The sequence below is a fragment of the Lepisma saccharinum genome, chromosome 28 (genome assembly GCF_977018435.1).
Source record: "Lepisma saccharinum chromosome 28, izLepSacc3.1, whole genome shotgun sequence".
Classification (NCBI taxonomy): Eukaryota; Metazoa; Arthropoda; class Insecta; order Zygentoma; family Lepismatidae; genus Lepisma; species Lepisma saccharinum.
The window spans coordinates 21,917,527-21,931,138 of NC_139256.1; positions in this window are offsets into that span (position 1 = coordinate 21,917,527).

The window sequence follows — 13,612 nt, forward strand, 5'->3', positions numbered from 1 at the left end:
TCTTTTAGATAGGTATCACTTTACACTTCACTTATGGTAGTTCTAGCGCGAAGGTCTCTTGGATGCAGTGCGCAGGTCATAGTTGATGTTCTCAGCCGAAGGGGAGAATGTGGTGCTCCGTAGTTGAGTCCATCAAGTTGAAGATTCTTGTAGAGTCAAGGAAGTCCTCTCAGGGATGACTTGTCCCGGGCCCTGGTCATCTTGGGGAATAAAGATGTCCATACTCTGAAACTTATGTGTCATTAGTAAGTGAAGTTTATTCTAGAATACTTTCATAAATGGGACATTTCGGTGCTTCATAAGATGGAGCTCTCATGGTATTTGTTTTCATGCCCACCGGAACAGAGGTGGGTTTCAATGGCTTCGATTTTCTGCAATGGACCTTGTATAGGATCCATGCTATGATAAGGAAGACTATACCAGTCATAATGCTCAACCAGGCATGAGTAGGAACTAGTGATATTGGGTCTCCATTCAAGTGTTGTGTCTGATGACTGACCATGGTGCATGCAGGTTTGTCAATTAATTCGGTTGTACATTCATAGTTAGTGATGTTTGTGGATTGATAATTTATCCAGTGGATAGGAATAAAATTAGAGATTTGTGCTCTTGACTGATTGGGTAAAATGCAAGGAAATTGTGCTTGATAACACCTAGAAAAGACGCAGAGTGTACATTGACAACCAAGTTGTACAACTAATGTGCCATAGGGAGAGTTCCTCTTGAAGCTAAATAAGATGCTTTCACATTTCACGTTGATCTCTTCATCCATTGGTGAGAGTACTAAATAAGTGGAAACATTTAGTAATACAGGTAGATTAACCATCGAGTCAGTGTGACAGTGTAGGGGACAGTTTCGTACGACAGAAGGTACATTCTCGCTAATAATTGATCTAACACATTGGTGTTCTGTAGTAACTACATTCCTAATCGGAGAGATGAAGCATAACGTGTCTGTGGTTAAGGTACATAAATGATCGAAATAGGTTTGATCGATTTCATCGAAAATAACTGTATCCTTTACTATTTGCACTTGACATATTTGATCGTTATGCTGGAAGGGCAGGGGTTTTAGATCAAATATCCTAATTCTGGAACGTCGTTGGATTAGCGGTATTTTCAATGCAATGAGGGCATATGTGGGCCCAATAGTGCATTCGAGTATAGGTGTGTTGTAATACTGTCCGAGGTTATCAGAAGGTATGGCTAGAGTATAGTTATAATTCCGTAATTTACTGGTGAGAGCTTGAATATGTTGTAACAGAATGTGAAATGGTAACAGAGCAGGATGAATCTTCCTATTCTGACAAGCGGAAATTAACATAGTTAGCATTTGGGGATGAATGTTTAGTGCAAGCTCCTTAATATCTATCCAGTCACCGGCAGGGAATTGCCGTATTCTGGTTTGGATTCTGTTGATATCTGGATCCTTCAGGAAAAGTGAGCGAATGTGGGTTTTGGAAGCTAAGAAATAACTCCACCCTTGTAATGCGGGATCAGTAGCAATCGTGGTATTTCCTAAAGAAAAGGGTAAATTTTCCCAATCAACAATCTCAGTAAAGGCTGCATTGTACTGTAAACGGTACAGCAGAGGAACAGAAGTTGTATATAAGATAGGGGGATCTATTTCTGTCATATAAATTCCCGGGGTGACAAAGGTTTTCATTGATAAGCCATTAATTGGTATAATTGAATGTACTAAGATTGTCAGCACGGCTAGTCATGCTGTCATGCTCATGTGTATCGGGTTATGCGCTGGTGTGAACGTACGTGGTAGAGGTCGTGGTGTTTTGGGGGTTTTGGGTGTCAGTTGCACCTTGTCATTATGAAATAGTACACTTGTAGAAGCAGTTGGGGCTTTCTGATTAGGTTTGTGTTGGCAACAACTTTCCTTATATCTCTTGATTATCCAAATTAAAAACACAAGAACTAATATTAAAATCATTATAACTATTGAGTAATCAATGATTGTATGGAATACTTCCTGTGAGGGTTCCAGTGCTTCTGAGGGTTGGACTTGTTTAAAAGCAATTAACTGTGTGGCCAATAAGCGATATTTGTATATCAACCATGCTGTGATTAGAGTGAGTGCTACATTCCAAATTAGACTAAACGAAATTTTGGAAAGGTTTCCCTTATAGATGTCGGTGTCTAAATCGTCAATTAATTCATTATTTTCCTCAGGCGGTTCTGTTTGAGTTGTTATCTTTAGAAATGGTATTTTTGTGGGCCACTTTGCGTCTAGGCAGTCGTTGAAATGGTTAAACTCGGCTGCCTTACTACCAGAAAATAATACATCTATTTTCATCGTCGGTATTTTGCCCCACGAGGCTGGCAGAATATGATAACTATGCAGCTCGTCGCTCGTTTCACTAGAGCAGGGGAAAGTTCTAGGAATATGAGTTTCGTCTGTAATTGACAATGAGCAATTACATGGCAGGGTGACTTCCAAAGCTCCGGGTTCAGTTTTGTAAGTGTCGATTATGATGTCATTGCCGTTGCATTCTCCTTTAATCTTGGGCGGTGGGTTGGTGATTACGTAATGATCCTGCGATACTTCCGTCACGATTACGTTACTTCCTTCGTAACATTGATACATGCAATGGCCAGCTAACTCACTAATAGTCGCTCCTTGGCGGATCTTTTGTGCACAAGAAGAACCTAAAGTGGCATCGTGACCGAATCGAGGTAAGTAACACATTGGCGAATTGTGTGGGTCGCAGGTGGCCAAAAAGGTCCCTGACAGGAGTCGAACCGAAGTTGGACTTGTTGCCGAGTATAATGGCGGATGGATAATGTTGCAAGTGCTATTTAGCCAACGAAATGGAACCGTAAGAAATTCTTCTAGGATAGGGTTTTCACCTATTTTCGTGATCGGAATTTTTAATGTGACTACTACTTGTTTAGGTGAAAACAAGCAATGAGCTAATGGCACTGTATAGTATTTCATTAGATTAGTAGTAGGTATAGCTAACTGATATCCCTTTACTGCTAAGGTGAATTTTAGTTGTTTCAGGTCTCGTTTTAATGTTTGAGGTCTGATTAGATATAACGGAATTTTGTTTGCGAAACATGACGTTCTTAATTCTCGTATCTCGGAATTAATCATAGAGCTTAACAAGAGCTGATGCAATAATAGAGATCTTAAAGCCATTATATTCAAGTTTTGAGTCGTCCTATTGGTGATTTTGGCCAATTCTGTCAATTTATTTCCAAAACTAGTTTTTAGTAAATTTACTTGAGTTTCAACAGTAATCAGCGTGTCGTTTGTCTGTTGAATTAAATTACGAATTTGCGTTTTTAATAAGTGTACTTTCTGATGTTCATTTTTGAGACTAGACGTGACCTTATGTATTTCAGCGTTAAGAGTGTGTTCATTCACCAAAAGTTCATGGAATTGGTTCTCACTCAAAATACCGCAGCACCAGTTAGCAAAGTTTCCAATGAAATTTAGTCCAAGTCCACGTTTAGCTCTGGAATACTCCTCAGGAGGTGGAGGAAATTCAACATATGTATTATTCAAATGAACACTAAATAAGTGTTGAAATTCACTTACCATTTTGTCCAAGGAATGAAATATTTCTACCTCGTGGTTTGTTTCCACGTAATTTACCTTATCCTTTTTAGCGAAGTTCATCATAGAATAGTCAACAATATCTTGGTCGGGTAGAGACTCCATGTAGGTAAGGGGGACGCTTCCTTCATAGAGGATGACCTTGGGTAGTTGGCGCCAGTAAGCTCCAGGCATGAGCCTAATGGTTGGGATGGTCCAAACATCATCCAAAAATAAAATTAGGTATACCAAAAGCATCTTGAATATCTGAAACTAGAGATAGCATAAGTGCCCATACTATACACTTATATATCTCCCCTGGGAATTATTGCTTCGACCCGAAGCAATTAAAACACGTAACATAAGTTGTGACCTAGACAATAGCCAGACATTGTAGGGTTGAAGGAAAGCATGTTGAAAATGCTATGGGTTGTAAATGAACGCTAAACGACACTCGGTTGCAAAACTAAACAACAATAACTAAAAATATTATTAATACTAATAAGAATAAGAATAATAATACTCAGAAGAATATATGATAATATTGGTACGAGACATTACAATAGTGGCAAAGGTTGAACACCTACAGTAATAACTTTGCCAATAATAATAACAATATAATAATAATAATAAAAATAATAATGAGAAAAAATATGTATAGGTAGATATAATATGAGTACTTCAGCAAGGTCGAATAAGACCGCGAACATAACTAGCTGTACAAATACTCATATGTATATACACAATAAATGAACTACGGTTCGTATAAGCCTACCCTAGCTTCTAGGTAGACAGGCCAGTAATGCAATGACCCGTTTGTAGTATCGAGGCAGGTATGAAGAGTCCATAGATCTCCTGCCACCTGAACAATGGACCCAATGTAATTCCGTAGCTCTATAGCTCTCTCTTCGAGCCAGGTTGTCCGTGACTCGGAAGTCACCAGTCTACGTAGACCCTCACGTAGGAATGTAATAATGTCATGGACAACATAAAGAAAAGCCGCAGAGTCCCGTGGGAGGACTGCGGGCAGGATATCAATGCCCTCATCTATGTGCACATTTTCCACTGTTACAAAGGCCTGTACGAAATCGATATGCATAAAGGTAAAAATTAATAATTCGATTTCCTCATCATGACCTATTGGCATAAAAGCGTCTTGAATATCCATCATGGTTGGTGAATACAAATGTAAAGGTAAATTGGGAACTTCTGGAAGTATGCCCCGGGCAAATTCATCGTCATTCACAAGAATTGATATATTATCCATTGAGTCATCCGAGATGGACATGTCATCAGGAAAAGCATGAACAAGAACAGTCGAAAGGCTAGAAATAGAATCTTGACTGCTCTCGTCAATGTGAATGGGAACGGTATCAGAATTCATGTTAGTAAGCATATAAATCCAAAGTTTGGAAGGAAACGTTGAACTCACAATCAAAATGGAATTCCAAGTGATAGAGCTGGTAACATCTAAAAATGAACGTTTGAATACATGAAAGGGAATCCTCAAGAAAGGCGTTCTTTCTCTCTACTGTAACTGCGCAAGCGTTGACAAACTTTATAAATAACAATAGCTCCGAAAAAACTACTTGCTCAGACACGGAGTCTCTAATATTTCCAACACTTGGAATGTCGAAAATTTCTGTGCTCAATCGAAATAACCAATGGTCAACATTAATTGCCATACTGCATCATTAAGACCAAGTTAAATTAAAACGTGATAAAACTTGTGTACCCCCTAAAAAGAAATGTTGTTTATCTACAGGTAAGATTATAATATAGAAACAGGCCTACTAACGTAGACGACGCTTTCTTTCTTGACGCAATAAAACTTTTACATATCTATAATCTGTGTTAAAATTGCCTTTCACATTTTTACTTCATGAATGCTTAAGTAAGTTCCGAGAGTAGTAGTTACTCCAAGGGGGAACGTTCTTTTGGCGCCTCTGCAGCTAAGAGGGTATCCAACTGTTGCAAAAGTTGCAATACTTCCGTGTTACTTTTATCGCCGATGCTAATCGGAAAATTCCTATAAATACCAGCTTTCATATGAATGCGTATAAAATTACGGGCAATTTCAGTGCAATCCGTGAAGAATTTGTCGGCCGACTGAGTTTTAAATAACACTGAAAGATATTTGTTAATTGTTTCTACTTTAACTGGTTCAAGAACTCTCGATGGAGAAACGTTTAGCTGCGAAGCTATTCCTTGAATGATGGATTGAAATTGGGGCCCAGCAGGAGTAATTACTAATTCCAATCCTTCTATTACGATTTTTCCCAGGTAACCGTTAGACATAGATAAATATATATTAAAAGAGTTAAAATAATAGTAACAATAATGGGTAGATAGAAAGAGAAAAAAAAATGCTAAAACAGCGTAAGCGCGATGATTAGCCAACTGACGTGCTTTCGTGTCTTATGAAGGCGAAGCGTATATACGCGTAGCGTAAGGTACAAAAATAAAACTGTTTTCCTACCTTCCTAAGAAAGTCTTTTAATTATGGCTACTGAAAAAGAACAAAAAACATTTATTTTTGTGACTATAATGCATATGGCATGTTATAGTAGATATGTATATCTGTAATTTGGGCTACTATAACCGAATAAAACAAGTTTAAGAAACAATCGCGTGCTATTTTATTCTGGAAGTTTAATAAGAGAAATAGATAGGGAAGTCGACTTGTTTAGGTTTTTCTTGTAGAGATAAGATAAGAAGCAGACCGCAACTCTGTTGATAGATAACACGCGGAGCCTGGGATAAGAGCCTATCGCCACGGCACGAGGAAGTTGTCAGGAAGCGAGTTGCATGCATATGTTGTTTGTCTAGACAGTTGAGATCGCTCATTCCTTCTTTCTTCCCTGTGTGGCGATAGCCATAGAATATCCACTATAAACAGAGGAGGAAAAATAATTGAGAACCAGATACTGCTGTTGTTTCTCTTAAGCGAAATAACAAATATATATATATTGCCCTTGAAATGAATTTCTCCTGAATGCGATGAAAAGTAGCAACTACTTGCCTGGTAATCAAAAGAACCATGTTCGAAACTAAACCCTTTTATATAATATATGCGTCTACTATAGCTAAATACGTTTTTAATCGGCGTCCCGATTAACCTTGGTGCATAAAATAACTTGCTTTACTGTGAAAGACCTGATCGTGGCCAGTATTGCTTTAAGCGAGAAATGTTCACACGTAGTGTTTTCTTTCCCTTCACTCGTTCCACATCATAAACATTCTTTCCTCTGACATTTGTAATTGAAAATGGACCATCATATTTACGTCGTAACTTGTCGGAAAGTCCTTTTTGTTTTGCAGGCATGTAAACCATAACAAGGTCACCTACAACAAATGATGGTTCTTGACGGTTATTGTCGTACCGATGTTTTGAGTTCTGGTGCCGTTTACTGTGCAGTTCTTTAGCTATATCACGAATGGTTCGTGCATGTTTCCGAAAATTTTCAGAGAATGAGTCTACAGGATTTGAATTCAATCCTATTTCTAGTGGAAAATTTGGTTTACGACCATACATGATTTCGTAGGGAGATAAACCTGATAATCCTTCCAAGGGACTACAGTTGTAAGCATATACTGCAAGATTCAGATAAGACACCCAGTCTTTCTGATGTTTAGCGGTATATTTACTGAGCATATTAGCAATGCTCCTATTTACGCGTTCTGCTTTTCCATTACACTGAGGGTGATAGCCGCTGGTATTCAGATGTTTGATTTTAAGTTCGTTCAAGATATTTTCCACCAAGGCAGCTTGGTAAACAGAACCACGGTCCGTAAGAATAGTGGACACTGGACCATATACTGTAAAAATTTTCTGGACAAAGAAGGTAGCGATTTTCTTTGCAGATAAGCTTCTGAGAGGTTGAGCAACCACCCAAGATGAGAGTGAATCTACAGCAAACAAAATATACTTGTAACCATTGGATGGCGTTATTGGTCCGAATACATCTGAACTCCAAGATTCACAAATATTTCCCATCGGAAGAGGGTGAAGATAACCCTGTTTCATTCCTGATGGTGCGTTTTTCTCTTGACATATCTGGCACGAGCGTACGTAATGTATTACGTCATTTCGCGATGTTCTCCAGTAATATCTTTCATTTACCTTCTGCAAACATTTAGTTTGACCTAAGTGTCCTCCGGTGTATGGTGAGTCATGCACCTCTGTTAGCACATCATGTATCATGTTATCGGGAATTACCAGAAGCTTTCTGCCTGTATTGCGCTTATATAGCACTCCGTTATCTAGTTCGTAATAACGAACAGAAAGATGGGATGGGTCGCGTTCTTTTAATTCTATTAGTGCCTTGACTTCTGGATCCTGCATCTGGCGATTTCGTATCATGGTAGCGCGGTCAGTTGACCCAAGATCAACCTGTTGATCTATAGTCTCGACTATATCCCCATGATCAATGAAATCACGTTCCTCGTCTGTTAAAGGAGCTGATGCAGTGCGAGATAGACAGTCCGGCACGCAATTAAGACGTCCTGGACGGTGTCTAATTGAGAACTTAAATTCCGAAAGCCGTATGCTCCAGCGAGCCAAGCGATTGGTGAGATCCTTAGCTGTTCGTAACCAACAAGCTCCTGCACTATCTACTACTGCTGTGAAGAAAGTGTCTGTCAAGTATTGACGAAAGTGAAGCACAGAGAATACAAGACAGTATACTTCTTTTTCGCAAATACTATAATTAACCTGTGGTCCCGTGAATAATCGTGAACAAAATGAAACTGGCTGGGTTATAGTTTTCTTTTCATTATTTGGATCTCGTGTCACGTGACAGAGCATTGAACCGAAGCCCATTGTTGAAGAATCACAATGTAATTCGATTGGCAATTTGGGATCAAAATGTCGTAGCACAGGGGCGGACGACAAACGTTCTTTCAGTTTGTTAAAAGCTTCGATTTGATGTTCACCCATAAGAAATGGTACACCTTTCTTTGTAAGATCGGTAAGAGGTTTGGCAATTAATGAAAAGCCCTCTATAAACCGACGAAAAAAATTTGCACAACCAAGAAACGATCTAACCTGTTTTAGGTTCGTTGGAACTGGAATTTTCTTAATAGCTGCTACCTTTTTCGGGTCGGTGGCGACTCCGTTTCTTCCTATTACATGTCCTAATATTTCTGTTTCCGCGTAGGCAAAGTGACATTTACTAGGCTTAGCTTTTAAGTTAGCTCGGTCCAGAGCGAGAAACATTTTTTCCAGTCTCTCCAAATGTTGTTCCCAAGTTTCGCTAAATACTATTATGTCATCCAGGAAGACACATAAACTGTTCCATTTAAGACCTGCAAAAACTTTATCTACACACCTTTGAAATGTTGCTGGGGCGTTCGCCAACCCAAAAGGAAGCCGAGTATACTCATATGTTCCAAGAGGGGTCACTAGGGCTGTTTTATGCCTATCTTTCTCTGCAATTTTTAACTGATGGTACGCTGAAAAGAGGTCTAACGTAGATATGTATTTTACTCCACTTAGATAGTGAATGATATCTGATATAACTGGTAAACAATAGTTTGGAACCTTCATTTTCGAGTTAATCCCTCGAAAATCTACTACCATGCGACAAGAACCGTCTTTTTTCGCTACAAGGATAATAGGTGCTCCATATTCAGACTCAGATTCCTGGATAATACCTAAGGAAAGCATTTTCTTCAATTCCGACTCGATGAAATCACGTTGTTTAGGAGAAACCCTGTATGGAGTGCGTCTAACTGGAATATCATCTGTGAGCGGAATTGTAACTTCATAGGCGTTTGTGACACCAAGTTGTTCCGGCGAGGATGCAAAACAGTGCTTATATTTCTCCAGAATAGTCAGTAATTCGCGTTTTTGTTCGTCCGTGATATCAGATGAAATATCTAAGTCGGTGTCAACGTTGAATTCTTTGTCTTCGAATTTGAAAGAACTTTTCAGGTTTTCATCCTTTATTACATCCACGTGATGATGCATTTCATCCTGACGAGGGGAAGAAGGGGTCGGAAAGAATATTTCTGGCTTGCATAAAATACCAATTACATAATTCTGTGGAAAAGTGACCGGAAAATGATTCATGTTAATGATTGGGATATGAGTCGTTGTGTACGAATTTATTAACAAGCGAGGGACTAAGCAACGATACTGGTCATAGAGACCATTATTCGTTTCAAGGATAAAATCCTCATTGTTGGGAACAGCTGTAGCAAAAGTTATAGTTAATTCCGAATATTCGTATGGCTCCAATACCACCGAATGCGAGGATAAGACTTTTAGCTTGGTTGTGGCGGATGAACATTTCCAGTTTTCCTCCTTGTTCATGTGCGGAAGTTCCTCAAATAGAGTCTTATCTGCTACGTCACTGGAATATGTCATAGCAGTGCTCTTCCTACCCGAAGGGAGGTTATCGTTAATCGCGCTCGGCGCTTCTTCCGTTGTCTTTTCCTTTTGTGTTCTTGAAACGACAGTATGCAAGTTTCGGTCGCGATTAGTCTCGGAAACAAATGCGACGAATTTCTTAGGAGGCATGAAAGTGCTTGGAACCTTTATTGATGCCGTGTTTATACGTTTAGAGTCTTTTTCGGGTGACGATCGTCTAGTCGTGCTTCTACTTTGGTCGTCTTTCAGTACTAGGGTTCGGATCTCGTTATTCACCATAGGTGTGTACCTTTCCCGAATATAAGGTACAAAGGAAGGTTGTGGTTTACGTAACACTACTCCGGACGAGTTCAAATATCTAACAAAGCAATTAAAGAAGTCTGCGCCTAAAATGATGCGGTCTCGCAACGAAGGATTAGCACAAACCGCTAATGGCATATAAAACTTATGTGGTCCAACCCAAAAATAAAAGTTACATACTGGAGTGTTCCGTGATGCAACTCCTGATAACGTAGACAATGTCACTGAACCTGTTTTCCTAGCAGAAATTTTAAGATGGCGCGGTAACATACCAAAGTGTAAGAGGCTACAAGTACTACCAGTGTCTATAAGTGCTGGAATCTTTTTCCTAAAAATATTGACATGTATCATCGGTCTTTTGTTGTAATTCTCGTCACCTAATGAGAAAGAAGAACAATTTTCTGCACGACACGATCGCTCTCTCAGGGGTTTTTGCTTATTTGGGCGAAGGCGACCCCTGTGGCGCATCCCCGTTATGCGTTTGGGTTTCCCGCGTTTCTTGGAAAAGGGGAAGGGGTTCGGGGCCCTCTGTTAGGATTTCGTTCGAAATTCCTATGATTATTTCCTCTAGAACCACGGTCTTGCATTGAAAAAGATCCACGTCCTCGATTGGTGGAATATCTTTCATTTGAAGGATATGAACCCCTATTTGGACAAAAACGCGCATAGTGAAATTTTGATCCACACGAGTAGCAAGCTCGATCATTGTTCCTACTGTTATTGCCGTTATTAGCTCTACCTCGGAAGGAATTAGAAAAACCTCTACCTCTATTGGAACCTCTGTGTGTGTTTGAAACTGGAGGGTTGTTTCTTCTCTCACGGTCAGCGTTTCGAGATTCTTCCATCGTGTGTACATATCTCGTTTCACTTCCCGATCTTCCGTTAAATTCTTTCTGCTTGTCATTTGAACCTTTGACAACCTGTGCGTAAGATCGCGAAGCGATGTCTGCTTGCCGTTTTGCGCGTTCCAAAAGTCGCAAATTAGCCAACAATTCATCTAGTGTTTGTGCTTTCATTGTTACTAACTTTTCTGCGTCTTGTGCTGGCAAGCCATTACAAACAAAATTTATTTTCCCGTCATCATTCATATTGGGATCTGCTCGCTTGCACATTTTTAGCACATCGTAAAAATAATTCTCTATCGACTCGTCGGTTTGTTTCTTTCTTGCAGCTAAATCTAGATAAGCTTGTCCGACCGGTAAAAGTGGTTGAAAAGCCTTAGTCAATGCTTCTTCGACCTGTGGAAACCCTTCTAGACCTTCTAACGTGGCGCGATTCAAATCCCAGTAAGCCAACGCGCTTTTCTTTAAATACGCAGGCAGAAATGTGACCTTTTGCGCATCGGTCCAACCTAAAATGGAAGAAACTCTCTTATATGTATTGAAAAAGTCTGTTATACTTTCTCCAGGGTCAGCGTTAAAAATATCCGGTTGGATCGACGGAATCCTAGCGTAAGAACACATAGCGGAGTTTGACGTAGGATCTGGCATTTCGAATATATCACTTTCGGTAGGTAGCGGTGTATGTATTGCTTCCTCCGAACAAGCAGGGAGAGGACACGTAACGGTGGCAGTAAGCAGGGGTTTGCGTTCACCAGTCGTCTGTTGACGTGTGAGAACCATTAAACCTACATAATTCCGGACAATGAGCAAAGCGGACACCTCAAGACAAACCAAAGCGGAACCAATACGACAGAAAGCGACAAAAAGAGGAATAACACTTTTGAACCAAAGACCGCCAACAAACCACAAGAGACAACACGGAACCTAGAATGAAAGTATCTAGACAACCAATTTTGGGGTTGGGGGGTAAAAGGGGTATAACTGGGATCGGCCCTCCGCTGAATAAAGCAGAGATCGCACCTCCACCAAATGTAACGCTATTGCGTGGGGTTCCTAATAACTAAGAACTTAACACTAACTCTTCAACTAAAAGGCATTGTTTCGTGTCATGACATATGTTTATTATCTTAGACCTACACTATAGTACCTAAGTACTGATTGCTAGCTTCATGGCCATATCCTGATTATAGCTAATAGGCAAGTTCTAAGTGGAAAGACCACTTAGTAAAAATGGGTCTTACCCTCCAAGATAGCAGCGGCGTCAGGCAGGGCGGCCTCTCGTCGTCACACAAGTCGGCAGGACACAGACCCAGAACCTCGTTTTGCAAGAAGTATATATTCACAATACGACCTTGTCTTCGTCCTCAACCCAGCTCTTAGTGCTCCCAACCTTGTGGCTATTTTCGTAATCTGTCCATTTGGCCTTTCTGACCCTGACGGAGGTTTTCTTGTGGTTAGGAGGCCTTGAGGCCTGTTGTCAGGGCCAAGGTCTTGGCCTTGTTTATTTTTACTAAACCACCTCAACTTCCTGTTGGTCGCCTTTACGGTAACCTTGCCCTTGACTAAGAAGAAGGGGGGGAGGAAGGGCCTTGTCTTTATCACACGCGTCAAGGATGAGACAAGTGTATGTGACGTAAGTCCTTTCTTCCTGCTTGAGTTCTGTTTTTATTTTTCACTTCCTTAGAGGCAACGCCCTTTTATGCAGCACAATGAGCTGTACGTTACAATAGTTTTTGATTCAGTCGACTAAAACAATACAAATTGAAGGTCCCAATACGTTACTACCAGGGAAAAATGTATTTCATTTTTAAAATATATATATTTTTATACATAACCTGAAAAAGCCCAATAAAACCCAGTCTTACCCAGGTTGTTTCGGCTTTTATCTAAAAAGAAAAAAAAAAGAAAAACCCGGGCAAAGTGTCAACCCTGCTCTCTGTTTATATACAGGGTGACACAGTAGAGATAATTTGCAATAAATTTGACCATATGATACCCCGTCCGAAAATTAGTAGTTTTCGAGATAATCGAATTTCAATTGTTTTTTTTTAAAAAAAGTGACAATTTTCCACATAAAAAGATGAATTGAGAAAACATGACATGGCCATATCTTCGTTCCTATGTGCAGTAGATGCATGAGACCAACGGCGTTGTGTTTCTCTGCGTGTGCTCTTTTATATTATGCATGTTATTGTATATCGTTCCATTTTAAAAAAATATGACTTTGCTCCAGATGCCCCATATGTCGATATTTTTCGACCCACCCCATACCTCCGATTTACGAGCCCCATTTGATATTATTGTTTCCCGCAAACCTCACATCGCTACTGTTTCTGGTTTCTTCGCTATTTCAGGTGGTAATTTTAGGTGCCTCATGCGGTACCTATATACACAGGGTGTCATTTTAATGGCGCCCACGGACCACAAAAACGTATAGAGGACATCAAAACAAACAACTTTTCTCAGTAACATTTTTCTTGTTGGTGCATCATCTCGGCGCTACAGTCGTTTAAAAAAGCCCGTTTTGACGCCTGAATGCTGGCA